General features: G+C 46.4%; 1 protein-coding gene across 1 annotated transcript in view; it reads left to right on the top strand.

Annotated features, from left to right (window-relative positions):
- Positions 1–686: 686 nt before the first annotated feature.
- Positions 687–11,667, top strand: part of Bcl9 (BCL9 transcription coactivator) — an 86,883-nt gene continuing 75,902 nt past the window's right edge. Inside the window, exon 1 of the mRNA XM_041638149.1 lies at positions 687–861. The gene's annotated coding sequence lies outside the window, so the exon portion shown is untranslated. The remainder of the gene's footprint in view (positions 862–11,667) is intronic.

The raw sequence follows: 11,667 nt of genomic DNA, 5'->3' as shown, positions 1-11,667 counted from the left end.
CAACAGAAACCGCCTAGCTCGGTCCACCCACGGCATCTTCCCACTCCCCCAACTCCAAGCCCCCCGGCCTTGGCTTTTTCCTTTGCTGGGTCGTTTATTCCACTCTCTCTGGGCTCCGATGGCCTCTGAGTCTGCATGTGTGCACACGTGTGTGGCCACTGCTGGCTTTCCAAAGGGCTCACCCCTCTTACTGCCATTTTGCTAGGGCACAGGAGACAGCTGCGTGGGATCTTACTCTCCCTCTTTTTCTCCCTGCCCCCAACTCAGCCTGGGCTTTTTCCTGTCTCTTAACTCTACCAGTGCAGCAGCAACTAGCCGAGCTGCAGGCGTGTGAGTGAGCAAGTGTGACTCTGTGTGTGTGTGTGTGTGTGAGTGTGTGTGTGTGTGTGCATGAGTGTGTGTGTGTGTGTGTGTCTGCATACGCAGCTAGGCCAAGCCTGTGAGCCTGCCTGGCACTGGAGAGTTTTAGTTTGCTTTCAGAAGAAAGGAGGAGGGGAGACAAGAGGGAAGGAGGAAAAGGTGGGGGGGGGGGGAGTGGGGGGTGCGGAGAAGGGAGGGAGAATGTCTTGTTTGTGGCTTGTCAGCAATTGCTTGAGACAAGCTTCCATGTGTGAAAGCTACTTGGCATGAATGCCTGGGCCGTACCAAGTGTCACCGCAGCAAGAGGGGGAGACAGAAGAAAAACAGATCAGACCAGAGCAGACAATAGGCCCCTAAAGTGTTCCCCCTAAGTTGCTTTGATGTTGTCCTGGTGTCTTGATACCAGGAGGCCAGGGATTGCTGGAAAAGGGTCTTTTTTGTCTTCATTCACTTCCCTCCAGTTTCTGCAATGATTCTCCAGAATCTCTGCTCATGAAAAAGGTAAGCACTCTAAGGATTCCTTCTTCTGTGGCAAGCTCGCTCGCCAGTGCCTGGAAGTGGGGGTCTCATTCCTGCGCTGCTCAGAAGGAGCGCTTGGGTCCTGCGACTGGAGCTTGCAGCTGTGCCCCTGAAGTCTTCGTTAGCCGCTTAGGGCTGGGGATGGCCCCTCTTTCCAGGGAACCCCAGTAACACGATCTGTGCCTCTTGGTTGGGGGGGCGGGGGAGAAGGGGTGGAAGGAGAGGGGTGGGAGGAGGATGGGAGGGTGGAGGGTGGGAGGGAGAAAAGAGAGGGAGAGAAGCCTGGAAGAGAGGAAGAGAAGGGCAGAGCCCTGTTTCAGAGAAGCCCCAGCCCTGAGCCCAAAGAGGCCTTGCAAGCTCCGCGCTGTGCATTCGCAGGCTGAGCGAGGCAGGCTCGAGCTCGGCTGAGTGACTGCAGAGATTGCATGGCGCTTTGTGTGTGCGAGTATGCCTGTGGGTCTGGGTGTGTGTGTGGACCTCCCACACACTGCCCTGGCGTGCCTCATAGTGAAGGGGAGGTACCCCAGTCCTTATCACCCAGCCCAGACGCGGAGGAAGAGAGCGGCATGGCCGGCCCGAAGGGTGAGCGAGAGGACCGCCCCGAGACATCCACAAACTTTTCCAGTTTCCGGGAATTCTCTGCTTGGAGACACTATAAAGGGTTGTTGGGTGCCTCGGGCCTCAGTTTACCCTATCTGCAAAAGCGGGAGAGCTGGTTGGGGAGGCTGCACGCCTCCCCGGGGTGAAGCCAAACAGAGCAGCCCACTCCTTGTAACTGTGTGGTGAAATCTTCAGACTGGCAATGCTGTGGAATCACAAAGTGGAAGTGTGACCATTATTCCTGATTATCAGCGTCATGATGATAAAACCGTCATTAAAGACACCCTGAGACAAACAGACCCGAGAGCACAGATCAAGTGTCTGACCGTTTCTAATGGAACAAAAACCCCCTTTCCACCTGTTGGCTTCTGTCCTTTCTCTTATGTCTTTTCCTTAGATTTATTGGCCGATTTGTACAGAAAATAGGGTGAAAGGGATTGGGTTTCCCCTCTCCTCCTCCGTCGTACATATATATATTTTTTAAAAGGTCAATTTGAGATTCTCAGAGAGAAAACGTGCCTCCTGTTAAAGCCCTTTATTCAAGACCTTGTGTTTTCTGGTGCTGGCGGGGTGTGCGTGCTCATTTGTAAACTACCTTGGAGGTTAAAGATTTTTTATTGTGGCTTTTAGAGATTAAATGAGATTTATTTACAATTGTCATTTATCAGAGAGTAAATATCAGTGTGGAGGGGTAGGAATGTGACGGCCGTTTATTCTCTGGCGGTTTGGTGGCTAAACCCTTTTGCTTTTTAAAGTGGCGTCTCAGAGCTGGGAGGAGAGGAGACTGAAATCGGCACCTAATATCCATCTTTCACATGTTTGTCTGGGAGAAAAAAAATGTCTGCTTGTGTTTTCCAGTTGTGGGTTTCTTCTGCCTTTACACGGTGATTGCATCGAGGTTCTCTGCTGTGGCCCTCTTGAAATTCTCTGAAGGGGCTGGGGGGTGGCTTACCTGTTTTTAGGAGGTTTTGTGACTCTGTCTTACTGTTTGTCAGGGAGAAAAAAATCTGTAGCGTCTGGGTGTCTGTGGTTCTTTCCACCCTAACTCAAATGTTCCTCAGATGGTCTGTGATAGCCCGAGATGGAAGCAAAGAGCCACCCCTGGCTAAGAGTATTTCTGTTCTTCCCATAAAGGCCTGGAAACCTAGCTGCTGGGTGTGGGAGAGGAAGAGAGAAAGGCATTAGGGGCCTCCATCTGGCACGAAGGTCCCAGAACTTCTTTATTCTATTTTAATGTTTTGCATCTTAAGACTTAATCGTCATCTGCAGAGAAGGCTGGCGAGCTTGCTATGATTGGGTCTCGGGCAAGCTTCTGGGTCCAGACATCTTTTTAAAATGTTAGCCTTTCAGAACTGGAAGAAGAGAGATTATTTGCCATGTTTTAGACGAGGGTGCTTGGTGAAGCTGACCAAACCATAGGGTCCTGAGTCCCATGAAGGTCGAAGTGCCTGCCACCCACTCCAACCTCATCTCCACACTCAGTCTTGCACACTTATGAGTAGGCGCGGTTTCCAGTGCCACTTAGTGCGCTGGGCTCATGCAGCACCCTAAGAGGACACAGACCCAGGAGATATCGATTACACCATTGGTTTGCATCGGGCTCCTTACTGAGGATGGAGGAAAAGCAAAGTGCCCAACCTTAGGCAATGTCCACAGAAACCGTAGAGTCACACAGACAAGTAGGCGGTACAGTTCAGCATAAGACTGTATAAGCTACGTGTCTCAACTCCATACCCAAATACAAACTGGCATTTTGTCCTGTGGTTGAGGTCCCCTGTCCCAGTCTCACAGAGCCCAAGGATTCCGATGGCTGAGGGAAATGTCCCCCCGCCCCCGCGCCCACACCCTGTACACCCAGTATAGCAGAAATACACTTAACATCTGCCAACCCTTACACACGCACTATTAAATGACTTCACACTTGTTGTGAGCCGGCCCATACAACAGTCATTATCTGGGTAACTCACACTGGCTGTAGCCTCTTTGTGCTTTGGGTGTTGGAGGACTGGAGCTAGTGAGACTCTTGTCTCCCCTTTACTTCCTCCATGGTTGCTGGGCTGCTACTAAAGACCTAGCTGCAGGAACTCCACCATTATTACTGTCATTCTGGAATTCCAAAGACAACATTGCAATTAAATGGTCTTTTCCACCCCTCCCGGCAGAGCCAGTTACCGAACTATAAGGCAAAATATTACCAAAATCCAATTCAGTCAATCCCATTTCGGGCCGGGTTATTAAACTCTTACTGATTTGGTGATAAAAGGAGCGCCCCCTACTTCCTCTTTATGTCCGCCTTGGGGAGAACACACTCCCGCGATGCCAGCCACTTCCAAGGAGGAACATAGCGGGCCCACTATCGTCTTCTCTCGCGTCTCTTCCTGTAGTACTCCGGGTGATGTTGTCTTTACGGCTGCCAATCTTCTACTTCTTCTCCTTCTTTTTAAAGATTAATTTAACGGTTTAACAAGAAGACAGACATGCCCACACATACATAAATCACCGGTTTGCCGCCCACATTCCAGGAACCCCCACGCGCTGTGTGGTTAAATCACATTGTGGGCAAAACGAGAGTCGTTTCGATTCACCCAGCCTTGTCACTCAGTGACTGTGCTAAGCCCACATCGTAGCAACAACCCAAGTCATGAGCTTGTCGTGTCTGCATTTGGAACCTGTGGCTTAGGTCTCCTCTCCTCGGCAGGATGCTCTCGGTTTGATGTCTTTGATCATTTCCGGACATACTCCCCACCCCCTAGATGTGTCACTCATTGGGGTGGTACCTGTGGGGGGAGGCAGCTTGAGTTGGCATTGGATAGAGTCACCCAAAGAGGGCAGAGAATTGAAGGATGGCTAAAACAGGACCTAGGTGGAAGAGAGATTTAACAGGGAAGCCAGGAAGCAGGGATCCAGGCCACCCGTAAGTCCAGGAGAATGGAAGTGAAGGCTGTTGGGACATTTCTAACGGTCCCGTATATAGATACTTGTATAAGTACCTCTATTCCCACTGCAGGCAAGCCAAGAGTGGGCGTGGCGCATTCCCTAAACTCATCAGTCATAAATGTTGTTTTTGTATGTTTTATAGAAGGAAATTTGTGGTTTTTCTCCCCACAAGAGACATACGATGTAAAGTGGATGCTTCCTTCATTTCTTTTCAGCTTTGGCATCCTGATGCACTCGAAGCCCGCAGCTGAGTCCTGGTCCTTAGCAGTCCTCTGAGTTAAGTGTTATTGTTAACCTCAGGCTATATTTAAGGCTCTGCGTCTCATCCAAGGACCGGCAAGGCAACCCAGGGTGAGATGGCTAACCAATTAAATGTCTCTGTTAGGCCAGTGGTTCTCAACCGCGGGTCGTGACCCCTCTGGGGATACGAATGACCCTTCACAGGGATCGCCATACAGACATTTACATTATGATTCATAACAGTGAGGAAATTACAGCTATGAAGTAGCAATGAAATAATCATGGTTGGGGGTCACACTAGGAAGTGAATCAAAGGGTCGCAACACAGAACTGCGTTAGGGCATCTCTCCAGGGGATGAGACACAGAGGACTGAGGGCCACACCAATCAGATCGTGTGCTCTGTAGAGACAGGACAGAAATAGCCTGAATTTGGGCATCCCACCCCTGACTTTTTTTTTTCTTTGAACAAAACAAAATTCTAGGGATTTTTACAAAAACAGTTTTAGATCATAGATCAGAGAAAGGGATTCCCAGTTCTGACTTTATAGTGACATGTTTTCTATAAGGGATACTATATCAGCTTTTGGCTGGGTTTTGACGGAATCCCCATTCCATCACCCTGGATCCCGGTTGGAGTGAAGGATTTGGGATAAGTCATCCTCAAGGTTCCCTTCAGCTTTGCTGGTCTGATGTTTTTCTAGTTCTGTGAAGAGGCTAACATGCCAGCCTAGTCATTTGCACGATGCCCAATTCAAGAGCTGAGGTCGCCAAATAAGAAACGCAGTGGTCTTCGTGGATCCATAGAATAAATCCGTACATAGCCACGTACACACGAATCCGTAGAATAAATCCGTACATAGCCGTGTACACACAAACGGTATTGACATTCTGAAGTGAAAGCACGTTAGGAAAGAGTGGGATTTTAATTTATGGATTGCAAGAGAATTTGCCAGTCAGCATGCAGGCACATGTGCAAGAGACTAAAGGACCATTTTCAAAAGAATAAGCTGTTTGGAATGCACGTCTTCCTGTATCATAAGTACGAATCTAAAATGGACGGGCATTAGGCACATCTCTCCACTGTGCTCACGCTTGCTCGTGGCGGTGGTGGCCGTGCTGCTCCTGTTGGTATTGTGGTCACGTGTTGTTTTGAGGGCGCGAAGGACCCGTGAAAGCAACTGTAGTGCTGATGTTACAAGCTATGCATTTCACCCTCTGCTGTGGGGCAGCCCTATTGACTGTCTTTATCGTAATGCAACTCACGAAAGGTCTTGGGGACGTCCTGCTGCTTAAGATTCTGCCTGTCTAGACCATCTACCTGGCTTAGGGTCTGAGTAACCAACTGAGTGGTGACTGGGATCCAGACAGAAAGGCCAGAGAATAAATGACACTTTCATTCATCACGTCACCTCCATGACTCATTCCCAGCACCATTCATCTACAGTTGAATAAACCTTTGAAAGATATAATTTAAAATTTTTACATGATAACTCTTAGTGCAATTTTTAGAACCTCAGAATAAATTCTTCTGCCATGTTTTAAGAACATCATCTTGCTTGTAGCAGGGGAGCCTGTTTCAAGCCTATGTTGGCAGTTAGGAAATCAACGACTCTTTTAATTGGCCTTAATTTTTTCTTAATCTGAAAAAAAGTAGTGTATAAGCTATAATGGCTTTCGAACTCAGAGAGGGGGTTTTGAAGACCATGTATAATTACGTTTTACTTACTCTTTTATTCTGAATTGTTTAAAATTCGTAAATTGGGTCTCTTGTTTGTTGCATAATCATCCTACAGCATACACAATAACAGAGATGTATTAGTGGCTTCAGAGGTAAGGAAGCTGGAATGGATTTATCGGCAAGCGATTTAAGTCGGTGTGACTGCCCTCATAGACGGGTGTAGAACGTTTAGCTGCTGATGGTTGCTATCAAGGTAACAAGCAAACAGCACTGTGTCTCACTCTTGCTTAGTCTGTTTCTGGCGATTCAAGTAGTCACCAAGTGGTTTTCTTACTTGATGATTAAAAACACCTTGAAGCTGGGTGCCGGAGAGATGGCTCAGTCAGCGGTTAAGGGCAATGGCTGCTCTACTGGAGGACCCAGGTTCAATCCCCAGTTCATTTTCCAGTACCCGCATAGACAGCTCATAGCTGTCTGTAACTGCAGGTCCAGGAACCCAAACACCCTTACCCAGACACACATACAGGCAAAACACTTTATTTTTATATAAAATTTTAAAAAAATTAAAAAAATACCTGACATCTAAAGCTTTGGAAAGTTTTTATAATTACACGCACACACACACACCATAGTTACTTTTATCCTGAAAAAATTAAATATAGAATCCAAACTGCCATTAATGGCATTTGGAAGAAGCCATGTCATCCCCAGTTAAAAAGGAATGCTATGCCCCCTGAGGTAGCTATTGTACTGCTAAGCAAGCTTGACTTTGTAGGAGGTGTTGGCTTCTGCAGTTAGGAGAGAGGTGTTACTGGGGACCTGTGGACACAGGACAAGCTTCGTGAATGGCCGAGAGCTTGCTTGTTCTCACAATGGCTGTTTGGTGCTTTACGTCTAGAAGTACACGATGTACTGAAGTGTCTAAAGCAGCATGGTCTAAAGAATCGGGACTTGAACTCACATATCGGGGCCAAGATTCCTCTGCCTAGACCGCCTTCTGCTTTATCTTTTCCAAACTAGCTCCTGATGCATCATCAGAACTTGTCCCGGCCTTTCTTCTAGGATGGAAACTTTCTAGACCCAACCTACTGCATCCCATCTGTACTATCTATGGTGGGCAGGTACTTAGGCAGCCCCGAGCTGGATTCACCTACCTACTCCTTTAGTCTGTTGTAGCCTTGAGGGTTGGGATGAGATTTTAGTCTCTATACCTTAATACCCAGGGCAGGGTGAGACAGAACAGGCAGCAAATCAATGTTGTTGAATGAAGAAACAATTTGCAATAGAAGGAGCTTTTTATGGCACTGAGGAGATGGATCAGTGGGTAAAGGGCTTCTTAAGGAAGCTTGAGGAGCTAAGGACCCAGGTTCAGATGCCCAGTGCCCATGTGAAAAGCTAGACACTGTGACTGTGTCTGTACCCTAGCATTGGCCTGGGGTGTGGGTGGGAGGGCTGGGATGTGTAGAGATAGGTAGAACTCCTAGGTTTACCCTCCCAGCAAACTTCACATTCCATTTCAGGTTCTGTCTGAGACTCTGCCTCAAAAACTAGGTGGGGAGTAATAACAGAAGAGACTTGACACCCACCTCTGCCCTCTACATGCATATACATGGGTGAGTGCACCCTCACACACAGGTGCGCACATGCACACACACACACACACATACACGAGAAAGGAAAAGAAAAGAACTTGGCAGGGCGGTGGTGGCGAACGCCTTTAATCCCAGCCCTTGGGAGGCAGAGGCAGGCAGATCTCTGGGAGTTCGAGGCCAGCCTGGTCTACAAGGGCTAGTTCCAGGACAGGCTCCAAAGCTATAGAGAAACCCTGTCTCAAAAAACCAAAAAAAAAAAAAAAAAAGAAAGAAAGAAAGAAAAGATAAAGAAAATAGCTTATTATTAACTTACTAACTTTTGTGTTGCATGCCTTTAATCCCAATCCTGGAGAGGCAGAGCAGGTGGCTCTGTGAGTTCAAGGCCAGCTAAGACTGCACAGTGAGACCCTGTCTCAAAAAAAAAAGGAAGGAAGAAAGAAAGAAATGAAATGAATACTTTAAACAAATAAAAAGTGATGGAAAAGATATGAGACCATACAAGCCTGTATATATCACATTAAAGGGGGAAATGTTTCATATGGTATTCATTTGCAAAAGAATGAATTGCTCATTCATCCTGAAGTATTGGGAACACCCCCCCCCCATCCCTCTTTGTCTTATGCCAGGCTGTTTCTCTAATTTCTCATTCTTAAGCCTTATAATTCCTACTAAGAGTTTACACTTTAGGTCAAAGTATCACTGACGTTCAGGGTGGCGGTTACCTTGGCCTGCCTAACTCTTTGTAGGATTATTTCTTGATATTTAGGTAGTAGCTAAAGAACAGATGTTTCCCAAGAAAGCCTGAACAATCAGCACAAAGTAAGGTGAATATCTGCCTTCCAGACATCTGGACCAAGCGGAATAAGAAGGAATTATACACTTTAATTTTCTAAACATGGATGCAGGACCCTCAGGGCAAAAACTGAGTTGCAAAAACTTAGTTGCAAAAAACTGACTCACTCGTGTTGCCAGGGGCATTCATGGTGAGGACGCTCACAGGCAAATGGGGGCTTTTCCAGCACGTGCCAGCTCCAAGGACAGACACCTGCCATTCTCTGTCTCCTTTGGCTCCCTGTGGTGTTAACTTTGCGCTTTATTTACAGGGGCATCTTTTGATTTCGTAGCTTTTTGCTGACACTGTTGCTTGTTAGATTTGCCTACCTGTGTCCAGCTTTTGCTTGCACGCTCCGTGGTATCTTGGTTCATAGTCTTTCTGCTGTACTGTTCCCAATGACTGCCTTAATCTCTCCGAGTTCTTTTTACCTAGTGCACATTCCTGAGAGTCCAGTTAGTCTCTTTCATCTTTTCCTTGGCACACTTATAACCCTTGGTCACTCTGTGGCTGTAATTGTTCAAGAGTTTGACATTCTCCCACAGTGTCTAGAGAAGGGGGAGCAAAGCTGGCTCTGTTTGATGTAACCAGGGGCCTTTAGGAGAAGCTACGGAAGGGCTCCCTTCCTCCCTGGGTAGCTGGCAACAGCGTATCTGACATAGCTAATGTAAGTCCATTAGGAGGGTGCAAGTTAAGAATAACCAGGTTATTAAAAATTAAAATGTTTCATCAGTGATAATTAGTATAACTGTGATAAGAAGGTCATGGGACGAATAAGCAAATTCATAACCAAGAGAGAAGCTGGGAGACAGAGGTGAGTTAAAGGTAGTTCTTAGATGAACGATATCCTGTTGTACGCTTGTTAAACTGCAAGCGTACAGTAGATGAGGGATCAGCATGAACACATGTTGACATGGCTCCCAGAGGCTAGTCTACACAGCATGCGTAACCCTGGAATTGAAGACCAGGGAGACAAAGAGGAATATTAAACTCCCCAGGGAGCTTGAACTTGGACTTTCCTCCTATGTGCTTTCCCCCACGCCTCCCTAGTCCTTCCCATGATCCTTCTCGAGCTGAGGTTCTGAACAACCTGAACTCACTGGTCATGTGACCTTGGACTGTTTATTCTCTCCAACTCACTTCATTCCCCTGTCAAATGGGGACAATAATAATTATCTCAATACCTTGTAATATGAATTAAATTAGGTGGCCCCATGTATTTAAAGTGAGTAATAGATCACCTGGCATTAATAGGTCCTCATTTGATTGTCGCAATTACTCTAATACACAGAAAGGAAGGAAATGTTGATGAGATAATATGCCGAGTAAAATTTCACTTGTTACATCATTGATTCCTTAGAGAAATCCCGAGGGACTTGTGCTCCTCCTTCATGGATGATAAAACAATAACAAGGTTGCTAGGAATATAGCCTGGTGATAGAGCATTTGTCTAGCATATACAGAGCCCTAAGTTTGACCTCCAGCATCCCATTCCTACCTCGAAAAATATAACATCCACAAAAACCCCAACAGTGAAAGATTATACAATTGAATATTTTTCAGGTGCCAAACGGACTAATCTCAACCTTTCGTTCAGTACCGCTATTAATATCTCCATCTCACAGTGGAGGATGCTGAGGTCCTGGTCAACAGCCACAGTTTCAGTGTTTGTCTACTTCAACCCAGGCAGTCTGACTCCAGAAGTTTCCAGAGTTATATCTAACTGAGTCAAGGTTCAGGTCTTGTTAGGGGTGCTCGTTCAGCTCACCCCCAGAGATGTAGGCTAACGGATAGACACAACCTGAATGTACACCTGAGTCTGAGTGCGGTGATGTGAAGACAGGTCAGCTTTTGGAATGGGTACAGACTATCTTAAGAAACAATTTGAATGTGTCACAATAAGGTCTCTGAGATCTGAAGAAATGATTTAACAAGCGTGTGAAGGATAACCATTGTCTCAGACAATTAAAAAAATGAGTGTGACATTGTGAGGAATTAAAGATGAGTGGGACTTGATTCCCCCACCCTTTAGGTACTTTCATCCTGGTACAGGGAGACGGATAATCACACAACTAATTATAAACCATACAGCAATGGATCAAAGAACTGCAGCAGTCAAGGGAGAGGAAGATTAATTTGGCAGTGATGAACATGATAGAGGAACTGGGGAAGGCTTCATGCAAGAGATGACATTTGCAACTGTCCTTTAGGGACAATTGTGGAAGTACAAGAAGCCTTCTATAATTTCCTTTTTCTTCATACTAGTGACTTTCTAAAGATAGCATCAAATAGCTAACTTTATACCGCAATATAGTGAGCACGTAATACGTGTGTAGTGTTTTCAAAGATTAGGTTCTTTGAGGGAAAATAGAGAAATATCCACTCCTGATAATCATGTGACGTAGCGGTATTTCCCCAGTCTGCACTTAGGTAGATACCTTTAATGGAGTCAGAAATGGGCTCTTCCATTCTATGCCTTCAAGTTTGGGGCTGCCAAGCTGTGCTGCAGCTGCCCAGGGCCCAAACGGTGTGTCAGCCTGTAAAGTCACGGCACTAAGGAAGTCCTGGAGGAATCTGGCAAGTCATTTACCTTCCTCCTCCTCCTTCTCCTTCTTCCTCTTCTTGTTCTAAGGTTTATTTGTGAGTGTTGTGCTCTCATGAATGTCTGTGTGCTCTGTGTCTGCCTGGTTCCCTTGAAGGCAGAAGAGAGTGCTGGATTCTCTGAAACTGGAGATAAGAATGGTTGTGAGCTGCCATGTGGGCACTGGGAAACGGGGTTCTTCTTCAAGAATGAGCGCTCTCAACCACCGAGTCATCGCTCTATTTACCTGTTCTTTGGTTAGAGATTTTAGTCTGAAGTTAGAAACTCTCAATTTTTATTACATTTAACCCCAGGTTTTCTGGATTT

The sequence above is a fragment of the Microtus oregoni genome, unplaced genomic scaffold (genome assembly GCF_018167655.1).
Source record: "Microtus oregoni isolate MIOR12 unplaced genomic scaffold, Mior012 000054F_ref0000373, whole genome shotgun sequence".
Classification (NCBI taxonomy): Eukaryota; Metazoa; Chordata; class Mammalia; order Rodentia; family Cricetidae; genus Microtus; species Microtus oregoni.
This window is presented reverse-complemented; position numbering and strand designations above follow the sequence as displayed.